This window comes from Dreissena polymorpha, chromosome 5 (assembly GCF_020536995.1).
Source record: "Dreissena polymorpha isolate Duluth1 chromosome 5, UMN_Dpol_1.0, whole genome shotgun sequence".
In the NCBI taxonomy this organism is placed as follows: domain Eukaryota; kingdom Metazoa; phylum Mollusca; class Bivalvia; order Myida; family Dreissenidae; genus Dreissena; species Dreissena polymorpha.
The window spans coordinates 24,812,254-24,824,048 of record NC_068359.1 but is presented as its reverse complement, the minus strand read 5'-3'; the positions used below and the strand labels follow the sequence as shown (position 1 = coordinate 24,824,048).

General features: G+C 34.1%; 1 long non-coding RNA gene across 1 annotated transcript; it reads right to left on the bottom strand.

Moving 5' to 3' along the window:
- Positions 1-4,930: 4,930 nt before the first annotated feature.
- LOC127831891 (uncharacterized) lies at positions 4,931-11,329 on the bottom strand. Its single transcript, XR_008026536.1, has 2 exons — positions 11,138-11,329; positions 4,931-5,979 (listed from the first exon to the last, which is right to left on the bottom strand). It is a non-coding gene; the product is annotated as an uncharacterized LOC127831891 (long non-coding RNA).
- Between the last annotated feature and the right edge of the window lie 466 nt (positions 11,330-11,795).

Genomic DNA, 11,795 nt, shown 5'->3' with positions numbered 1-11,795 from the left:
CCTTAAATTGAATGACTGCAAAATCAAAACAAGGGAAGGAGGTGATATTTCAAACATCCGGAAAGTGCCGCCTAGGATATATGCCACACAAGACGAAAGATGTCCCATTGCAGCCTACACGTTGTTTGCCTCTAAACGACCTAAGGCATCTTGTCAGCCAGGAAGTCCTTTTTTCATTGCGCCAATGATTTTAAAGGACCGAATGGCGAGTGGTTTACGATGCAGAAGGTTGACGTCAATAAACTGGGGCACATGGTTCAACGAATGGCTGAGCTGTGCGGGCTGAACAAACCACTCTGTTCGCTAGCGAATGGTCCAAAAGTTTAAGGACGAGAAGATTGCATCTACTGACATTATGCATTTCACAGGCCACGAGAATTAAATCTGTATTCAATTACAGTTCGATTCTCGAATCAACACATAAGACCGGATCGAACATCCTCTCTGGGAAAAGACGCAATCCAGTCACTCCAACTGTGACGTCCCCACCATCACCAGCAAGGATTGACATATGCAGTGAACAGCACGATGATCATGATGTAGCATCATCCCTCGCGTCCAGCGCCCCAACATCCGAACCTTGGACCGTCAATACTCGGAACATTAATATTCATTCTTTCCCCACCCACAAATGGCGTGTCCCTCTCAACTTCGATGAATCTCCTTCAAACACCCTATCTGTTTTATGGAGCACTCAGCAGTCTTCAATGTACAAAATTTTTACACCAAGTAAATCCAACGATCTGTGTAATTCACGTGATATTTGTTTTTGGTTTTAGTTACAGTTCTATTCGTTGACTATTATCACTGTCACGTGTTTCACTCATGATAACAAATGGCGACCTTCTCCTATTTTGATGGAAAAGTATTTGCAGATTATCATTAAAGACCGAATATTTAAAATAAAAATGTGTATTTCAATGTATTGAATAAATTTGAACCAATGTATTTAATGTTCTGTCTCTTCATTCTTCAGCAATCTTACGCTGAACTATAGAACTATTTCGCGTTATGGCGCAGAAGATCGGCATGTTTTTAAATTTATACGCGAGTAAAAATATGTTAAAAACTTTAAGGTACAATCCCCGTTTTTTTACATTTTTTTATTTTAGGTTCGTACTATTTTATACGTTTTTGTATGATAAATAGAATCGGCAAGCCTCGGCAAACCTCGCCATGTGAACCTTTCTTCAACTCGTCGGATAAATTTAAGAACACAATCTTACTAGCATAGTATTCTCTATATAGACACCTAGTGTTCGACCCTTTTTGACCTAGTTTTGAAATTTGTCCCGATCTGACAACGTGTGTTTCGGATGAAAAGAATATATATATATATATATATATATATATATATATATATATATATATATATATATGTATATCTTTTTGCTCAACTACATGCAAGAACTGCATTATGTTTTAGCTTATTGTGTAAAGCATTGTTCACCACTCGACAATATGTTTAAATGCTATGCCAACAATTTGTGCAAACACCGTTGTCATGCATGAATTGTAATATACATGAATATGTGTCAGGAGCCGGAGGCCTATATCACAAATAAACAGATTCAAGATTCAAGACAATGACAAATGAACTAAACTTGGCAAAATATCTCTTTAAGAGTATCCATATATTTTTTTTAATTTTCACGCAGCGACTTAGTTTTAAACCTCACTTAATTTATTTTCGAAATCCCCGAAATACTATTTAAAAAAATGTTATGTACACGTCTAATGGGCAATCCATTTGGCCTACAGATAACATTACGGTCCAAAAATAAAATTAAATTGCATAATGATATGATAAAAGCAAATTTACCTAGCGATTACTTTACGGTGTCGTAAAATATCTAATTCAGATTGTCTACATACTTTTGAATAATTATCGAAAGGCGACCTAATGTTTGACCCCGAGTGCTTAATTGTCGAACTCCTGTGAAATATAGTTTTAACAAGAGCTTGTCACAGTAGTGCCAAATCCCCGCCGAAATGTGTTTGCTTGTATGACAACATTTGTTTTAGAGAGTAAAATACTATTTGTAAAACATGACAACTGTGTCATCTATTTATACTTCAAGGATCAATTACTTATAAAGTGTTGGAGTTATGCTGTAGAGAATTAAATATATGTGGAAATGAAAAAAGGGGAGTAATTAAACAAGACAAAAACAGTTACTGTTCTTGATAACTGTAATTTTCCTTAAAGTTATCTATTCATTTTACAGTGAATACTTCAGTGTTCAAATTAAATAATGTTGCAAAATTAGATAAAGGGAGATATTAAAATTAAAAAGCTAAACTTTTTACCATGGAATTAAATTAAATATAATTTAACATTATAAATAAATAAAATAACAAAATAATTAAGATAAAGGGATATAATTAAACAACTACAGCCAAAAGAGTTATGGTTCGTGTTCACTGCACTTCTACTATTTGCCATCTGTTTGTATTTATAGTTTCAAGTAAATCCCTCCAGTAGTTTTAATGTTATGCTCCGGACAAAAATTAACTTTGAAATTAAATAAAGGGAGATAATTAAAAAACTAGGGTAGATATAGTTATGGTTCTTAGTCACTGCATTTTTCCTACTTGCCATCTGTTTATATTTAAAGTTTCAAGTAAATTCCTTCAGTAGATTAAGAGTTATGCTCCGGACAAAAATTAACTTTGAAATTAAATAAACGGAGATAATTCAAAAACTAATGTAGATAGAGTTTAGGTTCTTAGTCACTGCACTTCTCCTACTTGCATCCGTTTATATTTAAAGTTTCAAGTAAATCTCTTCAGTAGATTTAGAGTTATGCTCCGGACAAAAAAAATACTTTTAAAAATGTATAAAATGGGAGATAATTGAAAAACTAAGGTAAATAGAGTTATGGTTTTTAGTCAGTGCACTTCTCCTACTTGCAATCTGTTTTTATTTCAAGTTTTATGTAAATCCCTTCAGTAGATTCAGAGTTATGCTCCGGACAAAAATTTACTTTAAAATTATATAAAGGGGAAATATTTCAAAAACTAAGGTAGATATGGTTCTTGGTCACTGCACTTTTCCTAGTTGCCATCTGTTTACATTCTAAGTTTAAAGTAAATCCATTGAATAGATTTGGAGTTATGCTCTGGACAAAGTTTCGGACGGACGCACGGACAAACAGACGGGCGGGACCTATTACTATATTCAGAGCTCCAGATAAGGTTTTGTGAAATTCTTAACGTTACTACGAGATTTTCACAAATAATTCTTAACTCTGAAATTTTATTCTTAACGTTACTACTAAATTTCGGAAAATAATTCTTAACTTTTCTAAATGACCTAAAAATAAATAATAATGGTTATTTTCATGCAAAAAATCAAGATAAACATACCAGCAACTGTATTTATACGAGTTCTACAGTGTCTATTCAGTATCATGTAATTTTATTTTTCAAATACCTTCATATGCCCAAACTGTGCTTAGTTTGAATGCCTTCGATGAATTTTTACTTATTTGATAATCAAAACGGGTCTCCCCTTCAATCTTTTCAACGATTAGCCAAGGGAATTGTTTCTTCCACTCGTTCAATGTTGTTTGGACCCGTCGTGTCGCGTTTTTTTTTATAGCTTTTCCGACTGTGTGGGAAACTGAACATACAACATCGTATAAGATATTTTCTGTAATGTCTTTCTGAATATTCAACTTCGACTCACTTTACGTACACTATGTTAAAAGCGTGTTTTTGCACGCTATGCAGTTTTTTAGGACGCTCTCTGGGCGCCGCCATGTTTTTTGACAGATAGACTGTACACGCCGCTTTTATTGGCAAAAAAATGCGCTTTGTTAAACAAACCCGATAAACATTCTTTATAAGCACCGAAAGATCTTTAATACGCGAAAAGTACTCAATAAAAATTGATACGAACCGATGTAACAATAATATTCGTAACTGTATTTTGTTATTCTTAACGGTACGACACGATTTTAAAATAAATACGTAACGGACTTGAAAATAATTCGTAATTACGAAAAATACGACCCTTATCTGGAGCTCTGATATCCCCTCCGAAATTTGTCGGCGGGGATAATTCGTGCTATATCAGAGGGGGTATTCACGTGATAGTCAAGATGGCGACGTCCATGCCGAGACAGTTATTTTTCGACGCTTTATACACTTTATTACTTTTGTTTAATTATAAAATGACGCTCACTTTTCAGCCATATCAGTAAACATGTGATTAGCGTTTATTTCGTTTTAAAATTCGCTTTATATCTCGACTTAACTCCCCGCACATTTTCTTAGTGGAGCTTTTATTAGGTCATCCCGCTAAGCAATTTCGCAACGAGTAAAGTCGAGATAAAGAGCGAATATAAACACGAAATAAACGCTACTAACTTTCTTGCTGATGTCGCTGGAAAGTGAGCGGCATTTAAACAATAAAAACAAGTAATAAAGGGTATACAACGGCGAAAAATACCTGCCTCTGCATGAACGTCGCCATCTTGACAACACGTGATTACCCCCTCAGTATATACACGGCTAATAAGCAATACAGATTACATTACGGTCCAAAAACAGTTTGTTTTTGAGTCAGTTTCAATTTTCTCAACAATTCTATAATGAAGACTTGTAAAGCCCCCAACCTCTAGTGCACAATACTACATAATCAACATCTTATACCTACCGTACACTGTAAAAGCTTGAAATCTCAGCAATATGTTGTCCCTTTGTTACGCTTTCCACAGCATTATACGTGCATGGAACACACTCTTAGCGAAGGTCGAATGCTGTCGCATGTTCTACTTCAAAATACCGACATACTGTTTTACTAAGTTACATATGAAGACAAATATATCGTTTCCTACATCGGAAAGCTTTCATGTGAATTAGCGTATACTATACGTGTAGATCTGTTGAAGTACCAAAATAATCGCACAAATAATTAACAATATCAAATATCAGCAATTTACTATACACCACAGGAACAGGCTAGAGGAAGTACCCATTTGTGCATTAATGATGTTCTCTTCGTGACAACACAAAATATCATTGAAGTAAGATGATTGCGGATATGGTTAGAATATATCAATATTTTGAAAAGAGCAAATACTTAAATAATGTCTTCTATAATTCGTCATAACTGAATGAAATTCTAACAAAAAAACATAAGGTTGAGTAGGGATCCGATCGGTTGGTTATTCTTACGCCACTACCTAATTTGGGTTAGCCTATGACAGCATTTCTGTTGCATATTATACGTGAGATTGTAATAAATGTAAACGTTATAACGAGTGGCACAACACGTCAGAAAACGATCGAAAACATATGTAGCAAAAGCTCTTGATGTCACGTTTATATTCAAACGGACGATTTACGCAAACAACAGAACAACACAAATGGCATGTCATTTGATACAGTTTGTTGAGTATGCAATTTATAACTTTATGCTGTTGATTTGTGCATTTATCGTTATTGAAACAGCGCAATTTATAAAAATCAATTTAATAAATATAACTGGTCACGCTTAAACGAAGACTAACGCGTTACTAAGTTTTCTTACCAACAATTTACAGACGATAATTAAATAAGTATAGACAGTGCTTGCACAAATAATGTTGTACGTCACGAGGAACAATGAACAATATCATTCAAAAGAGCACGACAAATGCCCAATATTGACAACTTACCGAACTAAAACAAAAATCCCCCAGCTTGCCTTTTCGAAACTGTCATAGAAATTCAGTTAATGTTCAACATATCTATGATTTATTACGAGTACTTAAACTCATCAAATGGGCGACAGTCATATTGGCATTTTGTGTATTGCTGCACTTTAACTCCAAATCAAACGGTTGACAATCGCCGGTAGAAGCAGTGCAAGAAGTGAAGTTGAAGTCGTCGTCATGGTAACAGCGCTGTTACAGAGGTCAGTGGTACAGGCGCAAGCGTCCTTCAGACATCCGACGCCTCGTGGTGAATTCTCGCAGCCGCGCGCATAGGCTGTGTTAATAAAAGGTAATAAATAAAATATATACATAAACAATAAATATAAACTTCACCGATCATACAATTCCTTTTTATTCATTGACTTTTGCCATAAATAAAACATTCCCCTAGAGTTTCCATTCCTATATGAGTAACATCACGTGAAAGATAACCCAAATTTATTTTTTAAAGCATCATTTCCTCGCCTACTGAAGGCTTTGGTTATTAAAAAAGGCATGAACAACAATGTACCGTGATACTTGTTAAGCTTACCTAAAGACAAAGTGATGAGTGATGTCACGCGCCCGCAAAGTTCAGACTCCATAAGTTGACAAAATCTTATGTATTTATATAAGGTCGCCGTTATAATAGTTTATATTCACAATAATTCGATATAATTTTACGAATTGATTGATTAATATAACATGATAATAAGAAAATATGCATTTTGACAGATTATGATTGATTTTAATTACACATTTAGATAACATTGTTTAAGAAGAGAAACACTCAGAAGTCGAGCTTATTTGGAAAAAAATCCAATTTTCTGTACTCAAACAAATATGGATAAAACAAACAATTAACAAATCGAGTCCAAGCACAATGTATAATAACCAGCAAAAATAGTATTTGTCAGGAAAAAACGCGCTGTGAAACAGTGAACAATTGTTCATGATTAATTTTATCGTTTTAATTTAAATGTTTGCATCAATCTTCTATTCGTTTGAACAGTTTTATTCCGATGTTCAGTTGCCCCTTGATCTCTTGTTGATCAGTTACCGATAAGGCGATCACTGACGAACACCACGGTGTCATAAACCACAGGTGTCAGACAAATGTCTGGTCATTAAACACTTTTTATCATTCATCCATGTCTTCGCTTGGTTGTGTAATCAGCAGCCATTACGTTGAGTAATCTTAGGTACAAAATACTTATGTGTTCATTCAATTAGATATATAACATTTAAAAACACAATAAAAGTCATTTGTCGAAAAAAGATTATCCGACAGTACATGCTGTATAGAAAGTAGTACTGCATTGATAGTAGTCCGTTTAATAAAAATGGTAAAGTTTAAAATAAGTATTAATATAACATTTAAACATTAATCGTATTTAGCGTGTAACGGTAAATAAAAAGTCCGCCATAACCCATAAATATTGTATATTATGTCAATTTACGAAACAACATCATAACATCAAACAATCACGTTTGTAAAGAAATAAATATATAGGCGTAGACAGATCAATAAGCTACGTGGGCAACTTTGTTATTTAGTTAAACTTCATTAATATCATCAATCAATTTAAAATAAAATTTCATTCAATGTTTAAGACAATAAATGTAACATTTAAATTATGTCATGCACCAGTTCGAACGCTAATGAAAAAAAAATAACACATACATGATAAGCACACCCATAGCATTTATAATTATATTTACTAGTCTATAACAACATGTTTCATCTTTTTTAATTGAACATTGTGAAGCACTTGATCAATAAATATTTAACGGCTAATTGATAGGATCGTTTTGTGAAATTGTCGGTGTATAGTCTCCTTTACGCTGCATGGTTTTTTCCAGCCATTTTCGGAAAAGGAGTCTGGTCAAATTGGGATTTTTTAATTGATAAAAATGGCAAATTGGGGAAAGTTTTATCGACCAAAAGGACCAAGTTGGGATTTTTTATAACCAAATATTCGCAAAAAAGGTCTTTTCCTGACAACTTTGGGGAAAATCATAAAAATTATAGTTATATATTTTGTAGGTTGTTAATATTCTTATTGAGGTTTAGAGTCTAATAATCCTAATAATTATAAGGTCAGAAGACACTTCTGTCTGAAAAATATATAAACAATTATCATTTCGCTTTGGACTCGGGTCCGTTTGCTTTGGGATCGGGTCCGTTTTGGCCTTTTAACATGGCAGAAAAAACCTGCTCTGGGTCTAATAACTTACTCGTAATTTAATTAAGTTGCAATTAAATGTATTAATACATAGAATCTTTATATATATCGGTACTAAAAATGATATTTCTGTATTATAGTTTAAATGTTATTATGTGTACTTTGCAATTGTTTATCGATGTATTGTCTGAACACACGCTTGTATGAATATTTAACCGCTATCATAACCAGTACTGGAGTCATTGTGTGTGTTCTATGACCAATATCTACAACCCTGCTCGGAAATTAGACAAATTAAAATCTTCTTCGAATTTGGAAAATTATTGTCATTTAAACAACAGTACATGTAGTGTTTTTCCCAGGCCATTTTAGCGTGGCGAAAAGCCACGCCGCCCTCTCGGATCGCCACGCTGCCCTTTTCAAAAGCAAATTTCGCCACGTGCCCTTTTTTTCAAAGGCAAATTTCGCCACGCGCCCTTATCGATAACATCTTTATTGCCTTACGATCTAACTTGGTCCGCAAAATCAGCTTCCTTGATTGCCTGTGACGCTCCGACTGTGCTTGATTTACTCGAGAGACGTCACGTCTAATCGACTATATTAATTGAGCAGATTTAATCTTGAACAGTTCTCGATTAATATAACGTAGCAAATAACGTCGTAAACGATCGAATTAACGATGGAGATTATACATTAAGATGGAATTAATAAAATGTCTGTGATAATCAACGATGCATAAAAATGTTTTAGATAGCAACAATATTATTTATTTATTTGTAATCTACCTCGTGGATGCATGTCACAGAAACGAGTGTTTGCATATTGTTAGCGATTAATTTACTCGCAATGTTATTTTAAACATATGTCGAGATTATTGTTAGAAAATGGGATAAGGCAAACATGGTTTCATTTATATGTTAGTGGATCTGTGTATAATCAGATTCATATGCATATATTGCTTTATTATGTTTGTCGTGCTGTACAGTTTATTGAAACAGCCTGGAACTTAAATGTACATTGCAAGGTAAATATATTAATATAAATCATAGTAAGTTAAATACATCTATTACCATTAAATGTGCTTGTTTAAATTTTTTTTTCCACAACTGCTTCTGATGCGATTACATGTTTCCCCGTAATTCAGGTATTCAGGGAACGTTTTTGCCCTTTTTTTGCCTAAACTGCGCGCTAAAATGCCCTTTTTAAAAGTAATGCGCCATGCCCCTTTTCCCTCCTGGGAAAAACACTAACATGTCATATAAAATAACGATATATTAATTACGGCCACTGACGTAAGACCAGCAATCTAGGAGCAGTATGCCCCTTTTGTACAAGGAAAATCGGTTTAAATACTTAAAACAAATGTATATCTCTGTTTAAGTACCGAGATATAGTATAATTTAACTCAAAACTTCACCCAGAGTATAATTGTCTGATGTCATTGCATGCATGATAAAAGCCAATATCGTTGGCCTTCAACTTTTCAGAATTATGCCACTTAGTGTGCTTAGAAAACGGCACATTTAAAAAATAGTTAATTATCATTTTAATTGCCTGAATATTAAAACTTTGTGATAAAATTGAAATAATTGTATTGGTTGCGTAATCGGTTAATATTTATCACCTAATTGACAATCAGATACATTGCTTTTAAAGGGACATTTTGCAGATTGTGACATTTTTTAACTGTGTCAGTATACTCAGTATTATTTAAATTGCTGTACAGTAAGCATGGAACTTTTCAACACTTTTATGATAAAAATCATAGAATGGTTTTAGTTTATAATTTAAAACACCAAAATACACAATACAAGCGAGTCCTTTCGAATGAAAAGTGTATTGCGTGAGAAACTCGGCCATCCTTGCTGTTGAATCATAATTATTTCGTCATCGAAATTCAAGCCGAGTGCGGTATCGTGTTACGTCACTTCTGACTAAATTTTTCTCTTACTTGGACATGTAGATGGCCCATAGTCTAGCTGAATAGGTCAAGTTCCCCACGGGTCCTACTTCCCCGTACCCCGGTTACTTTGAAGTATACTTCAACGTACACCGATTTTCAAATGATACTTTTTGGTACCCCGGTATACTAACAAGTACACCATCTTTTCTAATAAAAAATTCGTACCCAATATTTTTTTAGTACCCACAACTTTTCGTAGCCTTTTATTTTCGTACCCAATTTTTGTTGTACCCAATTTTTTTTCGTACTCATTTTTTTCGTACCCATTTTTTTCTTGCATAATTTTTTCGTACAAGAAATTTTCGTATCATTTTTTTTTTCGTACCGCAAATTTTTGTACACACTTTTTTTCGTACCCAAAATTTGTTTTGCCATATTTTTTAGTACCCAAAATTTTCGTATCCAAATTTTTGTTTGTACCCACATTTTTTGTTCGTACACCAAATTTTGTTTTGGCAAGAGTTTTGGGTACAAACACAAATTGGGTTACAATTTTTTAGGAAAGATGGGGTACCTGTAAGTTTACCGGGGTCCCTGTACCAAAAGTATCATTTGACAATCGGTGAACGGTGAAGTATACTTAAAAGTACCCGAGGTATGGGGAAGTAGTACCCGTGGGGAACTTGACCCATTCAGCTCCAGCAGCCATAGTCTATATATTATATATCATATGCGCGTTTTTTTGTGCCGAATCCCTATGGTTCTGAGTACAATAAGCTCGCTTTTATTTTGAAATAATGAAACGTGTATTTTTTAAGTGACTTAAGAGGGACTTACAATATCCATGCTTTGAAATTTGACCTATACATGGCTTTTTTCCATTCATTAGCAAGAACTTTATAATCGCCCCGTCCCCAAAGAGAAAGGCCCCTTCCACTAAGAGAACGTCTTTAAAATTATTCAATTTACCCCAAACTTCAAGCAAACTTTGGGAAATGTCTTTCTCATTTTCGGTTTTATCGATACTGTTTTCCCCAAATCAAGAAACGAAACTGCTATAACCACCTTATGTCGACTTCAAGAAAACTTCCAAAACTGTAAGACAAGCAGTCCGACAACTTCAATGACATACTTGAAACAAATCTTGTTAATACCATGCGTCCCGTTTATTTTTTATACACAGCCAGACGATAAAAAGAGTCTTTGAATGATATTTATAAATAAAAACGGATACAAAATGTCTATGCTGTCCGTTGTCACCCTATGTAGACCAAGGCTCATTTGTTTTCAATTAATCATTGATACCGACCAAGGACCAAATACAGCAGCACGATGTCGGAAGAGCGCATAAACATATCACTTACTATAGAAGCCCGAAGTTGGGTCGTGAAAGTATGCCTTTGTACAGTAATTGCATTCTTTGCCTTTGTCGGGGAGGTGGGATACGGTTTTGATGGTGTCGTTCGAATGCGCTCTTGGGTCGAAGTTATCAACATCGCACGTTGCAGGATTCAAGACACTTGCACACGCATAGCAGGTCAAACCAGTTACTGGTGCTTTAAATAAAAATCGAAATGTGTATGTTAGCTTTCGGGTGCTTAGATCTACTAGTAGATCTAATTAACAAGATATTTTATTATTTTGAACTATAAATTCCTTCAACTAAGTTTGATAGATCTAATAACCTTACAAATAATCAAAGAGGTTAGTGTTTCGTTTTATTTTATTCCAAACACCATAAAAACAAATATGCAATAACGCGGACAACCCATTACTTGGACATTTATAAAATGTAGAACTTTAAACTCAATAAAATGAATGAATACAATATTCTTTCCTCGTTGATATTCAAAAGAGTCTGAATCATAGGGATTAAAATTTAATAACCAATTATTCCAATGACGGAAACAACAGCAGCACACGCTATGGCAACAAAGGCCATGTTTGTTGAACTGATAATTTATGTAAATCAAGCTAGATCTATAATTTTATATGACGAATAAAAGGTACCCGTATGTATAT